The following is a 14,132-nucleotide window of genomic DNA, read 5'->3' as shown; positions in this document are numbered from 1 at the left end:
TGTATCTATATGCAAACCTAACACTAGAAAGGAATTACCAATATTATCATCGTCTATCGACAAATTCACTGCATTTATCCGCAAAATATTCAGAATTATTCTATCATGCTAGTATGCATGAATTTACGATTCATGCGATAAGACTAAGTATTAGAATAACATTCTGATTATTGTTGTTTTTCTATTTGTAACTCTAGTTACAAATAGAACGTTAGTGAATTATCTAGTGACTGTTACAATTCAATTCTTTTTGATTTAGTTTTGAATGGAGTCACATCACGATATGTTCTGATGCAATTAATGAGAACTTAATAAATATTAATAAATTATAACAAACAATATTTCATACTACAAATTATAAAAGAATATTAATATTAGAAAAAAAGGCCTCAGATACAGGATAAGAATCCAGCCAAAGATCTTTCGGGGGTTCAGTCTTCATTGAAATTACTACTCTTTCAAACTGCGTTATCTTGAACCGCCAACTTGAAAATGTTTCTCCTGTCAACAGATTCTATTATACGTTACTGTGAGCATAAGAAGCCAGAGTTTAGGAAAAAATATTAATGATAAAGTTTCTTTAGGCGACAGCTATTCGGCAGAGCAAATTGAAGAATCAATCATATTTTAATCTGGACAGTTTCATTGCAAATAAGAAGAGAAATATTCTTTCAGAATATCACCTGATTAAAGATAATTATTTTACTGTCAGCTTTAAAATTCAAATGATTATGTGTCAGCCAATAGCAAGTTGGTAGATCACTTTATGCTTCTTAATACAAGAATGAAAGCAATGCCTAGAACTGTGTATTTGTACATATATCAAATTATTTGTATGATTTGTTCCATTCGCTTTGTCATAAATATAATAATATTCTAAGACATTTAATAAAGTATGTGGGGATATGACTGATTAAAAATTGACTGAATGAGAAATAAAATCACTAGCAGATATTTAAATATAAATACGGTAAATAATTTTAGCAATTTTAAGTTAGTAATTCATTTATTTGATAAACATTTCTTTTTATTTAATCGCATAAAGGCGGCGTGCTGGCAGATTCGTTGACACGGTGTAATCGATTGGTCCCCTTCCCCAGAATGTCAAGTCTCGTGTCTATTATAGAAAGGATTATTTGATATCATAAAAGCAGCGAGCTGGTAGATTCGTTAGCACGCCGGACAAAATACTTAGCGGCATTTCGTCCGTCTTTACGCTCTGGGTTTAAATCCACCGCTGTGGACTTTGACTTCCATCCTTTCGTGATTGATAAAATAACGACTTACCCTGTTCAGGATTATCATTAGAAAGAAATTAATATCTAATCTCGTAAAGGCAGCCAGCTAGGAGAATCCTTAGCGCGTCGGACGTAAGTACTAGCTGGATTTTTCTGGTTGCTTACGATCTAAGTTCATATTTCACTTCGGTTGACTTTACCCACCTAACATTACGTGGTAGATAAACAAATTTCTGTTGAGCCCTAGGATCGATTTAATCGAGTTAAACCTCTCTTTAAAATTGCTGTCTTTATGCCAAAATTTCAGACCATTGTCTAATCACATAAAAGCGGCAAGCTGGTAAGATCTTTAGAGCGTTTGAAAAATGCATTGTGGGATTTTTCCGATTCATTGTACTTATTTCTTTATTGCTCACAAGGAGCTAAACATAGAGGGGACAAACAAAGATAGACAGAGGGACTAAGTCGATTACATCGACCCTAGTGCGTAACTGGTATTTATTTAATCGACCCTGAAAGGATGAAAGGCAAAGTCAACCTCGGAGGAATTTGAACTCAGAACGTAACAGCAGACGAAATACAGCTAAGCGTTTCACCCAGCGTGCTAACGATTCTACCAGCTCACCGCCCTTCCGATTCATTATATTCTGAGTTCAAAGAAGCACTTTTCTCGATAATAACTTCAAAACGTTCTTCAGTATCAATATTACAGTCTAGTACAGCCGTCAACATCAGTAAAACGCAATAATTACACATACCATAAATATACTTTATAGTTATACATAGTAATAATACATAGCACAACTATATACATAGTCAAACTGGTAAAACAGCAGTCAAATTTCCCTCAAATAACACTCAAAAAGGTATGCATTTGATAACATAAACATAGTCGACGTACCCATCGATTAAACGCTTTTTACTCACAGGTCTACTTGACCAGAGGTAACATGCTGCTAAACAACTTACCTTTCCGTACAGTTAAAACGGTAAATTTCAAATGCTAGGTTTCACAATCCTTGATGAGTACTGACTAGCACTATGTGTATCTCTCTCTCTCTCTCTCTTCTCTCTCTCTATCTATCTATTTCAGTATTCTGTTACTCTTTCACTTGTTTCAGTCATTTGACTGTAGCCATGGTGAAGCACCGTCTTTAGTCGAACAAATCGACCTCAGCACTTATTCTTTGTAAGCTTAGTACTTATTCTATCGGTCTCTTTTACTGAACCGCTGGTTTTACCAGAACGTAGTCACATCAACATTGGTTGTAAAGCGATGGTGGGGGGACAAACACAGACACACAAATACACACACACACACACACACGTATGTATATATATATATATATATATATATATATATATATATATGAGACGGGCTTCTTTCAGTTGCCGTCTACAAAATCCAATCACAAGGGTTTGGTCCTCCCGAGGTTATAGTGAAATTCACTTGCCCGAGGTGCCACGCAGTGAGACTGAACCCGGAACTATGTGTTGGGAAGCAAGCTTCTTATCTCACATCCACTCCTCCACCTGATATATATATATATATATATATATATATATTACGGAGATGTACTTGCATAGCAAGTGACCTGATCCGAGATCGTGTGCTGGAACGAAAACAATTGCAGCGTGGAAGGTGTTTATAAGCCATTTAAAATAACACACAAAATCCGTTAGATTCACTTCAACATTTAAATTGAATTTGTCAAGCGCAAAATTTTGTCAGTGAACAGGTCGCGGTCTCAAAGCGACGAAAATATTTTGACAAATTAAATTTAAATGTTGAAGTGAATCTAACGGATTTTGTGTGTTATTTTAAATGGCTTATAAACACCTTCCACGCTGCAATTGTATATATATATATATATATATATATATATATATATGTATATATATATGTATATATATGTGTGTGTTTAGAAGCGTTGAGATGTATCGTAAGATACAGAAATAAATTTATTTCTCAAACGCGTGATAATGCTATAAATAGCATGATCAGGATAAATTATCCATATATTGGAGAAAAATACGTTACTGGCCAGCCATGAGACTCGAACTCACATCTCTGTGATTACGCGTCAAGTGTTTTACTATTAAACTAAACTGCCCAGCAACGAATTCTTCTGCCATTTTAGAACTTATAAATTTAGTTTCATAAGACGCTAACGTTAAATTCAACTTTACGATGAAAGTAAGAAACGTATTTATAGCATTATCACGCGTTTGAGAAATAAATTTATTTCTGTATCTTACAATACATCTCAACGCTTAAAAAAAAAAACCAAACTTTGTTTACTTTCATCGTAAAGTTGAATTTAACGTTAGCGTCTTATGAAGCTAAATTTATAAGTTCTAAAATTGCAGAAGAATTAGTTGCTGGGCAGTTTAGTTTAATGGTAAAACACTTGACGCGTAATCACAGAGATGTGAGTTGGAGTCTCATGGCTGGCCAGTAACGTATTTTTCTGCAATATATGGATAATTTATCCTGATCACAGTATTTATAGCATTATCACGCGTTTGAGAAATAAATTTATTTCTGTATCTTATATATACATATAGAGGTGGAAATAGAACAGAAGCAAGTCTATGATTTTATTCAACATATTCTCCTATCAGATTCACAAGCTTATTGAGGTCTACTGTCAAACGTCAGTCAATATTTTCAAAAAGCATTGTTGTTAGTTCTACACGCGGTAAATGTTGTCGCTGGAATACGCACGTCGCGGAGCGCTTACTGACAATGGGTCTGCTCTGCAATATACAGGACGAAATAGAACTGATGTCACTGTAGCTGAATTACTCACGTGACCTGAACTGACAAATAAAGACTTAAGCATCCTCACCTAGAAACTATTTAAAAAAGTTTTTTAACATTCTCGCCACTGACATTTTGTATGTGACGAAGAGGACATCTTCAGAGCCCATGCGACTATAAATAATGTAGATCTGGCACACATACATATAGATGTTAGATTTGTAATGCATTTGACTAAATGGTTTTACTTTTTCTTGTTTATCAAAGGTAGGTAAAAGCAATTTGTTTCCTCCTGTCCAAAATTTAAAAAACTCTTCTCCATTGCTTCTAGAATATTACTTACTATATATGATGTGTAATTTGAATTTAGTGAACGTCTTGCTATATACTGTCTCTGGTAAACTCTTCGTTTCTTTTAAATTTTCTGACTATCGATTCGTTTATTTTATATTGTTTTGCAGTTTTTTTTAAACATAATTTTCTTTTGTAATGAAATTGATTTTCTTGTCCGTTTTTGGCTTGACATTTCCAACTCTCATTTAATCTCAAAAATATTTAGGAAAATCTAAGACACAAGTTTAACTTGAATGCTAGTTTCAGTGTAGCCTAAATCATTACTGCAGATAGAATGAATGAAAATGAAAGAAAAATCGGAAAAGAAACATTGAGATGGTACTTCTAGATGATTGCCGTTATCACGTTGTTGAGGCCGATGGCTTTCTATATAGGGTTGTGTCATTCATTTCAAATTTCTTTATTTCGCCTTCTTCTAACATGGGAACCCATATTACTCTGAAGACTTAAGTTTGTTTCAAGCATTTCATGACAACCTTTGCACAAGATCATTGTTTGCCTTTTTTTTTTATTACATCAAGGTTAGCTAGCTTTCTCTTCCTCACATTTTGTCTTCAGTTCTCTTCGTTTTCTTGTCTCGCTCAAAGAGTTCGTAGTGAAGAGGATAAGGATTTCTCCTTTGCTTTCTATCCTCCGCGATAGTCTAGAAATTCTCTGCTTGGCTGCTACAGAATATCAAGTTCAACTTGAGGCAGTCTCTGAGCGACAGCTGTATCCATCAGACTGACGTTTACTTGGAGCCAGTTCACAATAAAACATGACCTTCGGTAGTTTCTGAATGTTCATCAGTTGACCATGTCTAAATTAACGTAACTGATGCCTCACTTTCACTATTAATTCGATGATTTTCAGTTCGATTACTTCGAGCACATAGATTTTGTCTAAGTTAATAAGAAATGAGTGAAGTTTTGTTTGATGGAACTGTTCAAGCTTTTCGATGCGATGTCCATGAAGAATAGACCATACCTTCCACGCACAAGTAAGTTTGATGTTAATTACCCCTTGCTACATGGACAGCTTGGTGGTTGTTTTAAGTTGAGGGATCTTGAAAACTTTTTAATACAAACCATATACTGCAGTTAGAGTTGCACTAATCCTCTTCTTGATCTAATTGCCGATGGTCGCATTTGAAAATAGTATGGAACCAAATTATGGAAAGAAAAGAAATGTTTTATCAGGTTTTTGCTAATAAATAATCATTTCTATGGTGTATCTAAATGAAATAAGACAAAATCAGGGAAAAACATATATGTGCTAAAGTGAAGATTCATAAACTTAGAATTGTATAAAGCCAAGGATTAACTGCCTTGGTATGTACATGTGTGCATCTAAGAACACACACACACGCACGCACGCACGCACGCACGCGCAAGTACATTTAGTAAATGTTTATGGCAACACCAGTTCTGGGTAATTTAACAAATATTTTTTGTAATTGATGCATTGAGCGCATAAATTGTCGTTCCGTTCCAGAGGGGGACACTGATATTTCATATATTCATTGCGATTGATTCAATGATCTCACAAAACAAGATTAACAATTCCTTTTATAAAAAAAATAACTTTCTTTTTTTCTAAAACAATAATTTCGGGCAAGGTTCTCGGAATGTAAGGCATATTGTTCTATATTACAAATGTACATAGATGCATGTATATATATATATATATATATGTGCGTGTTTGTTTGTGTGTGAATCAATGTGTGTGTGTGTTTGTGTATAATAATTTTAAATCTAAAAAAAAAAAAAACAGTTAAATTTACCTTCTACGGTCATACTGACTCATAAGGGCCGTTATCTGGTTTCATGACGTATATATATTCCCCGTGAACGGGAAGCTGGTCCGTTGCAGAATTACTCATTTTACCAGCTGAGTGGAAAACATGAAATGAAGTGCTTGGCTGAAGAACACAGTACATCGCCCGGTCCAGAAATGGAAAGTATAATCTTCTGATCATGAGTCCAATATTGTAACCACGAAGCCACGCACCTCCACAATTGCATATGCATGTGTGTGCGTGTTCGTGTGCGCGAGTGTGTGTGTGTATAAAAGTAATGTTTGTCACTACATGAACCTGGCTGTATCGTAAGAACGGTCGTTAACGCAACTTTTAACCCCAAGAAGAATCCCCTCAAGCTGGTTAACGATACAACCTGCAGCCGATATATTGCAAACAGGAGAGCGAAGCCCTACCACCCTCTAGCGATAGGGCTAGCAGACCAGCCTGGCTTCGTGCTATTTCTGCCCTTCCTCAATGCTTGACACCTTATCTGCTAGAGATGTCAGTAGTTCGCTCGTTTGCAATGTATACAAATTTAAGTCACATTCAGTTGCTTATCTTGCAACAAGCACAGTAACTGCTTATAAAATCTCTGTAAGGGATAAAAGCAGTAACTGTAGTTGCAAGTAATATTTGTTGCCACATCAATGTGGTCGTTCCGTAAGAAAGGACGTCACTGCGAATTTTTCAGCCCTAGAAGACATCTCTTCCAGCTGGTTAACGATGCATCCTACAACCGATATATTGCAAGCAGCGGAGCGAATTCCTTCCCGCCTCTGGCGACAGGACCAGCAAACCAGTCCAGTTTCAGGCTATTTCTGCTCTTCCTCAGTGCTGGACACCTTATCTGCTAGAGATGGCAGTAGTTCGCTTAGGTTTCCAATATATAAAAATTCAAGCCACACATCTGTGCGCATGTGTTGCGTCTCGTCGACACTGCTATGTCCTTCTTTGAACTCATTGTATATGCCACTTTATGACTTGGACTTATAACAAGGTTATAACAATACAACTATATTCAACGGTCCAGCGAAGTCTATGTGTAATCTTGACCAAGATACGTTCGTGTTGAGTGAAAGTTGAATTTTTAAAGGTGGTACCGTTGTTGCCAGGGCACAACTCCTGCAAGCTTTCACCAGTTTTTCAGTATCTTGATCCATATCCAGCCAGTAAACATAGCTTCTCATCAATGTTTTTATTCTCACGATTCCTGAGTGTCCCATGCGGAATTCTTTTAACATACGGTTTTGCAAAGAAACAGGTATTACAACCCACTGAGCGTTCATGAGTACGTCGTTACATATCGAACACCGTTTCGAAACTGTTACATGACTTTTTGCATTTGTTTAAAACTTCACTATTTTTAAGCATTTTTAATATGAACGCATCCTTCTCTGTTTTAGTTTTTATTTCTTCTAAAGTGACAGGTATTTCGCGTACTACGTTGCAGACTATATTTTTTATTTCGATTTCGGCTTTTAATGCCGCTATTACAGTGTCCTCTAACGGTTCATTGTATTTAGGAATTAATCTTGACAGCCCATCCGCGTGTCCTAATTTTTTTGATAGTAGAAATTCCATCTTAAAATCATAAATTAGCAGTATCATTCCCCAGCGCTGCAATCGGTTGGCTGTATGTGTGCGGATACCCTTTTTCGATTCGTAAATTGATAACAATGAGCGTTGATATGTTTGCAGAACGATGGTGATCTGTTTGCATGAGCGATCGATTTTACGCGACCATTTTCATACTTGTGTAAAATGACCTCCACTCATATCACATTTACTAGCATCTGATGCTACTATTAGTTTAAAATTTGGATGAAAGTGCGATGATGACAGTTCTGATGTTAAAACTTTTTTTAAATAAATTCGAACGCTTTTTGAAAACTGACTATTAGTCAGACGGTTTTACGCCTTTTTTTCAATATGTTGTTTAGAGGTGTTCTTAGCTCCTGCATGTTTGGTAATAGTACGCAAACCCTAAGAACGCTTGTAATGTTGTAATATTTTTCGGAGTAGGCATATTTTTCATTAATGTCGATCTTCAAGGATCTGGCCTGCGACCATTTTTCTCGATAACTTGCCCAAGATACTTTATTTCTGGCAAGAAACATTCGCATCTTTCCTCGTTAAATTTGAATCCGTACTTCTTTATCTTCTCAAAATCCATTTTAACATTTCCTCATATTGGCGTCTAAACTTACTTTTTATGAGAATGTCCTCCAAATATGCTATAGCGAAATGAGTATTTGCAAACATCGTGACCATCAGCTGTTTTAAAATGTTAGGTGCCACTTTTATCCCCAAAAGAAGTCGAGTGAATTTATATAAACCTTCATGAATGTTTATCGTTAATAATGTCGAGCACTTTTCCTCGACTTGTAGCTGTAAATACGCCTTCGACAAGTCCAAGTTTGAGAAAAAATCTCCTCCATTAAGTTTCGGAAAAATTTCTTCAGAGCTTGATAGTGGATAATTGTATATCCTTAAACATTCGTTCAAACCTGTTGAAAAGTCCGTGCATACTCATATTTTGTTATTGCTTTTCTTTACGTAAACAGTTGGTGCTACACTTTTTGAATAATCAACTTTTCCTATAACTCCCAGATTTTCTAGCCTATCTAATTCCTCGTGGATTTGATTCAATGCCTCGAAAGGTACACCTCACTTCAGTTTTGACACCGGTACGGCGTTTTTTACTCGAAATTTTACTTTTCTCTTGGTGCATCCATCTAATTCTTCCGAAAAAACATCAGAAAATATCTTTTTCAATTTCTTTTTTTAACTCTTCCGATGCTTTATTTGAACAGGCGTTGTAACCGTTTACATTATTGCAAAATATATTTATGGGAGGTTCCATAAATTAAACAATTCTGTTCAGTCTGTGCCACAAAGGTTCGTCGTATGTTTTTATACAAAAACTTTAGCCTTCAAAGTTTTCCCACGAAATATAATCTCACCAATCATTTCGCTCAAAAATCGTAATTGTCTTCCTGAGATTCCTCTCGACATTTTTGCAGATTTTTTTCAATGTAAGCCTTCCTATTTTTTCCATGTATCCTCGTTAATTATTGCGATGTCACTACTTGTGTCCAACTGTCGTCTCGTATTCACATTATTTATTTTTATAGAGACAAATTTTATTGTGCCCCGCTTTGCATTTTTGTTGACATTATATTTTCTCTCGAATTCTTTTCGCTCGACCTTTTTTATTTCACCCAACAATGTGAATTCTTGTGTCAAATTTTTCCACATACAAAATATTTTATATTCTTAAAGGACAGTTGTTTTTGAAATGCATTTCTCCATATCCATAACATGGTTTGGGTCTTAACTGTTTGTTTTCTTGCATCGTATCTGTTACCGGTCAACACGTATGTATATTTGAATAACCATTTTCAATTTTTTCTGCGTTCTGTCGTAGATTTATAATTATTAGGCATTCTCCAGCCATTATTTGTATGGTTAGTTTTGCATCTTGTTCATGCTTTGTCAATATTCGAGCTGTTATTTCTTCATCTTTATTTGCTGTTAATCTTTGTACGAAGCTTAAACATTTAAACATGCTCGACCTTAATTCGTCGAGTTTAAATTTTTCACATTCTCTATTTACGATTCCGGCATACGTAACGACATTTTTTTTTTTTGTTTTTCAAATCCAAACACTCTCAGCTAATATTAAATAGTGAACTTCTTTCACTGAATATTTTAGATAATAGCTTAATTGTTTCCTCGAAACAAATTTCGGATGGTTTTCTCGGCAAGTGGTAATTAGAAAATTTTTCATGTTCTGCTGGTGATAATTTCCATAAAAGACGTACCTTCTTTTCGTCCGTCCAGCTTTTACACTCTTCCGTGAATATTTCTTCATACCTGCTGAAGTATGCAGAAAAAGTAATCCCTTCTGCTGGATTTTACGTTAATTTTTCAATTGAATTAGCAATCGCATCTACCGAAAACGAAACTGAAGTGTTTTCAGACTGCAACGATATTTCCAACAGCTGTTGATTTTGTTGTAGTTGCTGTTTTACCTGTTCTTCTTGCTGCTGCTGTGGTTGCCGTTGCAACTGTTGCTGCTACTTCTCTAATTATTGTTGTAGTTGCTGTTGCAACTGAACCACGAAAGTTAATAGATCTTCCATGCTAAGAACGTCCACTGTGAGCTTCGAATGTCCTGTCGCCACTGTTGTGTCTCGTGGACACTGTTATGTCCTTCTTTGAACTCACTGTATATGCCACTTTATAACGTGGACTCATAACAAAGTTATAACAATACAAATATAAACTAGAAACGACACGTAACAAACAATACCTCTTGTCAACGACTTCTGCAAATTTCTTCACAAAGTGCCTGCACATACTACTTTGTTTCTTTACTGTTAGTGTGCATGCGCTTTTATACGGTTTAGGACAGTTGACACGCTATCCCACAGGGGTGTCAGGATTTCACCACAACAGTGTGTGTGTATGTCTGTGTGTTCGCGCGTGCGAGTGTGAAGGTTTTTGTTTTCATTGTAAAAACATAGTACTATTTTCTGCAGTGAACATTTGTCAACAGGTTGGTTACACAAACCATGTGTAGCATAATGAAGTAATGCTCCTATTTCGAAGATAGTTATTGCAAATGTTTTTGTTTACATCCAAGAAAGACCGCGAGTAAGTCCTAACTTAATTTACGCGATGAAATCTTTTACACACAATCTTCCAGCTGCCTCTTCTCCACTTATCACAACACTTCCTGTTTTTCTGAAATAAGAAGTTGTATATCATCCCCTCACAGGCTCACCTAGATCATTTTCTTATTTTTTCCCAACAAACCTACGGTGTTTTATGTACAAAACACCGCTCCAAATATTTCGCATAAACATTTCCCGTTTGTTTCAATGCATAAACACTGGAACTCTATTGCTAGACATGCTTTTTATTCCTACAACTTGAACGGTAAACTTCAAACTGAAAGAGAACGTCAGCCACCTCAACAGTTTGTAAGAAAGAGTTGCAACGTGATACAAGGCATATTTTACTAATTTAAATGATCATATCAAAATGTATCCTTCTCCTTTACGTTGCTTTCACTACATTTCTTTCTCTGTGTTTCTGCATCTATTCATATACACACACACACACACACACACACACACACACACACACACACACACACACACACACACACACACACACATATATATATATATATATATATATATATATATATATATATATATATATATATGGGTACGAGAATGGCCCCCTTCCTTTGCTAACTTAGTCATGGGGTACCTAGAAATCGCTCTTTATTGTAAGTTACTAGAAAAATACACACTCATTCTCTCTTTACATAGAAAATAACTGTAAGAGATATCTAGATGATTGCCTCATTCTTTGGCATGAGAGTATAGAGTGACTTAAAGAATTTCAAGCACTTCTAAATGAACTTGACATAAACATTCAAATTACGATGGAATATAGCCATCAACAACTTCCATTCCTTGCATCTTCATTTAAAAATCCAACAGCAAAATAGAAACAGACATATGCTATAAGTCCGCGGACTCCAAGTAATATCTACTGTTCAACTCATGCCACTCCAGACACACTAGAATGAATATCCCTTTCAACCTGACCAAAAGGGTTTGTATTATAGTATCTGATACAAGCGCCAGGGACACACTGCTACATGAGCCAAAGAATACACTCATCAGCAGGAATTACCCACAATTACTAATTGCTCTAGGTTTTCAACGTGACCTACAACTCAACATCCACAAACTCAGACATCTCAAGCTAAAGAATGTATTACAACCAAGAGCCCTACCATACATATCCTCACACAACCCCTAAATAATGGGGCCTTCGACACCATCTTCCAGAACATTCCTTCACTAAAAAGGGACCATGGAATGAATCAAATCTGCACACCATCATAAGGAGCAAAAGACAACCCACGTCAATCAAAGGTATTCTAACACAAGCCCAACTTCATTCGTCAACAACATCGACACCAACAATAAAAAAAAATGCGGAAGACCTAAGTGTGGAATATGCGTCAACCTAATTGAGGGATCGGAATTCTCCTTCAAACAGGGTCAACTTTTTACAGTGGAAAACAACTTCTCATGTGCTTCGGAAAACTTGATATATATGTTTACTTGCTCAGAGTGTCTACGCCAGAGGATGACTGTACATAGATCCCAGATTTGAGTAGTGTGTTTGTGTGATTGTGTGAATGCGAGCGTATTGTTTTATGTATGTGGAATGTAGATAACAAAAACAATGTCGCATTTTAAACTTGAGAAAAATGCCTTGCATATTTGTTCTTACCTGCTTCATTTGTATATGTAAAATCCCTAAATTTCTAGGAAGAATACGAGACCAACGTCGAAAAAGCCACATTACTTATAATAGTCCATGTGGGGTTTTTGTTTTAACCACCAAAGAGCTGAAATATTGCAACATGAATGGAGAATAGGAAGAAATATAAATTAATACTTACTGTTGATTAAAGAAAATGCGAAAGAAAGAAATATAACATGGATTTCTATTAATTTCAAGTTAAATTAAACAAGATCTGTTGAAATATATAACGTATCATATGAAAGTCAGAAAAAAAAACATGTTTGAAATGGTAAATTAAACAGTATAAATCTGTCTAACGCATTTTATGAAATTCATAAAAGTATAATTTGTATTGTATTGTCACCAACAAAATTCTAGTAAGTAGAAAATAGAGCATCTGAGGTGCCATGCATGTTTCTATATTTCCTCCTAACAGTTTTTTCAACGTTAGTTTCCTTTTCTTCCTGGAAATTTACGGATGTTACATACACAAATGAAGCAGGTAAGAACAAATATACAAGGCTTTTTTCTCAAGTCTAAAATGCGACATTGTTTTTTGTTACCTGCATTCCACACGTACACACCCGCCTGCCGCTCCACTTCGACAGGAGTGTTTACAATTGACAAGACAACACGTGCTCACGGAAAATGACGAAGGTAATGGCAGTTCTGTGACAACTCTGAGACTGAATACAAGTGAATGCCATTGTTTTTTTTCTCTTAATTAATATCCACCTTTGTTTCACTTTTAGTTGAAAAAGTCGAAATGATTGAAACTAATACTAACCGTTACAAAACGTATTTCATGATAAAATTATTTTACCATTTTCTACCTTGTCTTATTTTCCTTATAGATATCAACTAAAACCGGTACAAACCGTTATATATACATTAATATGCTTATTAATTAGGCATGTAGCAGTTACTAAGAGAAACAATTATTAAAGGCTTGACAGTCTGGAATTTTTTTTATAGAATCATGTTCCAAGAAATTTCCTATAATTTCGACTTCTGACGCTTATTGAATTTTTGAACTCGAACTTTTCACAAATTTAAATATACGTTGCATTCACTGCCGAGTATTCCGTTGCAATTTGCAAAGTCTGTCACTTTCTATTTCAATGTTTTTATTTCAAGTTTTAATTTGCTATTTGCAAAACACGCAGTTCATTTTATATACGTAATGTAAAAATATTATCTATCGAATGAAAACTTAATATACCGGTATTATTTAAAAAAAAAAAAAAAAGAAGTTATTTTGTTGTTGTGGCTGTTTGGTACACCATAAGCCTTACAATAGTAACTATCCGGACCGATTTTGGTTACTTTTTTGAATGTAAAAACCATGGGAAGAACCTTTTCGCTAAAAAAAAAAAATTGTAAATATTTTCAGAGGAAAAGGTGAACAATCCAAGAATGGTTTCGCTGTTGTTTCTAGCACATCCCAAAACACCTTCCGTTTTCACTCTCACGTGTGTTGATGTTTTTCCAATATTTTCCACCCATTAAACACATTTTATGGAATAATGATGCCGAAGTAACGCAAGCATGGTCCATTAGTGGAATATAAGCAAAAACGAAAAAAAATTAAACCTCAATGAAGCGAAACCGCGTGTGTGTGTGTAAGAAAAAATATTTTCTAACAGAAAAATATGCT

The 14,132-nt window shown here is 35.3% G+C and overlaps 1 long non-coding RNA gene across 1 annotated transcript; it reads right to left on the bottom strand.

Moving 5' to 3' along the window:
- Positions 1-3,763: 3,763 nt before the first annotated feature.
- On the bottom strand, positions 3,764-11,247 carry LOC149135030 (uncharacterized). Its single transcript, XR_016242239.1, has 2 exons — positions 6,119-11,247; positions 3,764-5,463 (listed from the first exon to the last, which is right to left on the bottom strand). It is a non-coding gene; the product is annotated as an uncharacterized LOC149135030 (long non-coding RNA).
- Positions 11,248-14,132: the final 2,885 nt, after the last annotated feature.

The sequence above is a fragment of the Octopus bimaculoides genome, chromosome 6 (assembly GCF_046866305.1).
Source record: "Octopus bimaculoides isolate indiv1 chromosome 6, ASM4686630v1, whole genome shotgun sequence".
In the NCBI taxonomy this organism is placed as follows: Eukaryota; Metazoa; Mollusca; class Cephalopoda; order Octopoda; family Octopodidae; genus Octopus; species Octopus bimaculoides.
Note: the sequence above shows the minus strand (reverse complement) of the source record. Positions and strands in the feature narration are given on the sequence as shown.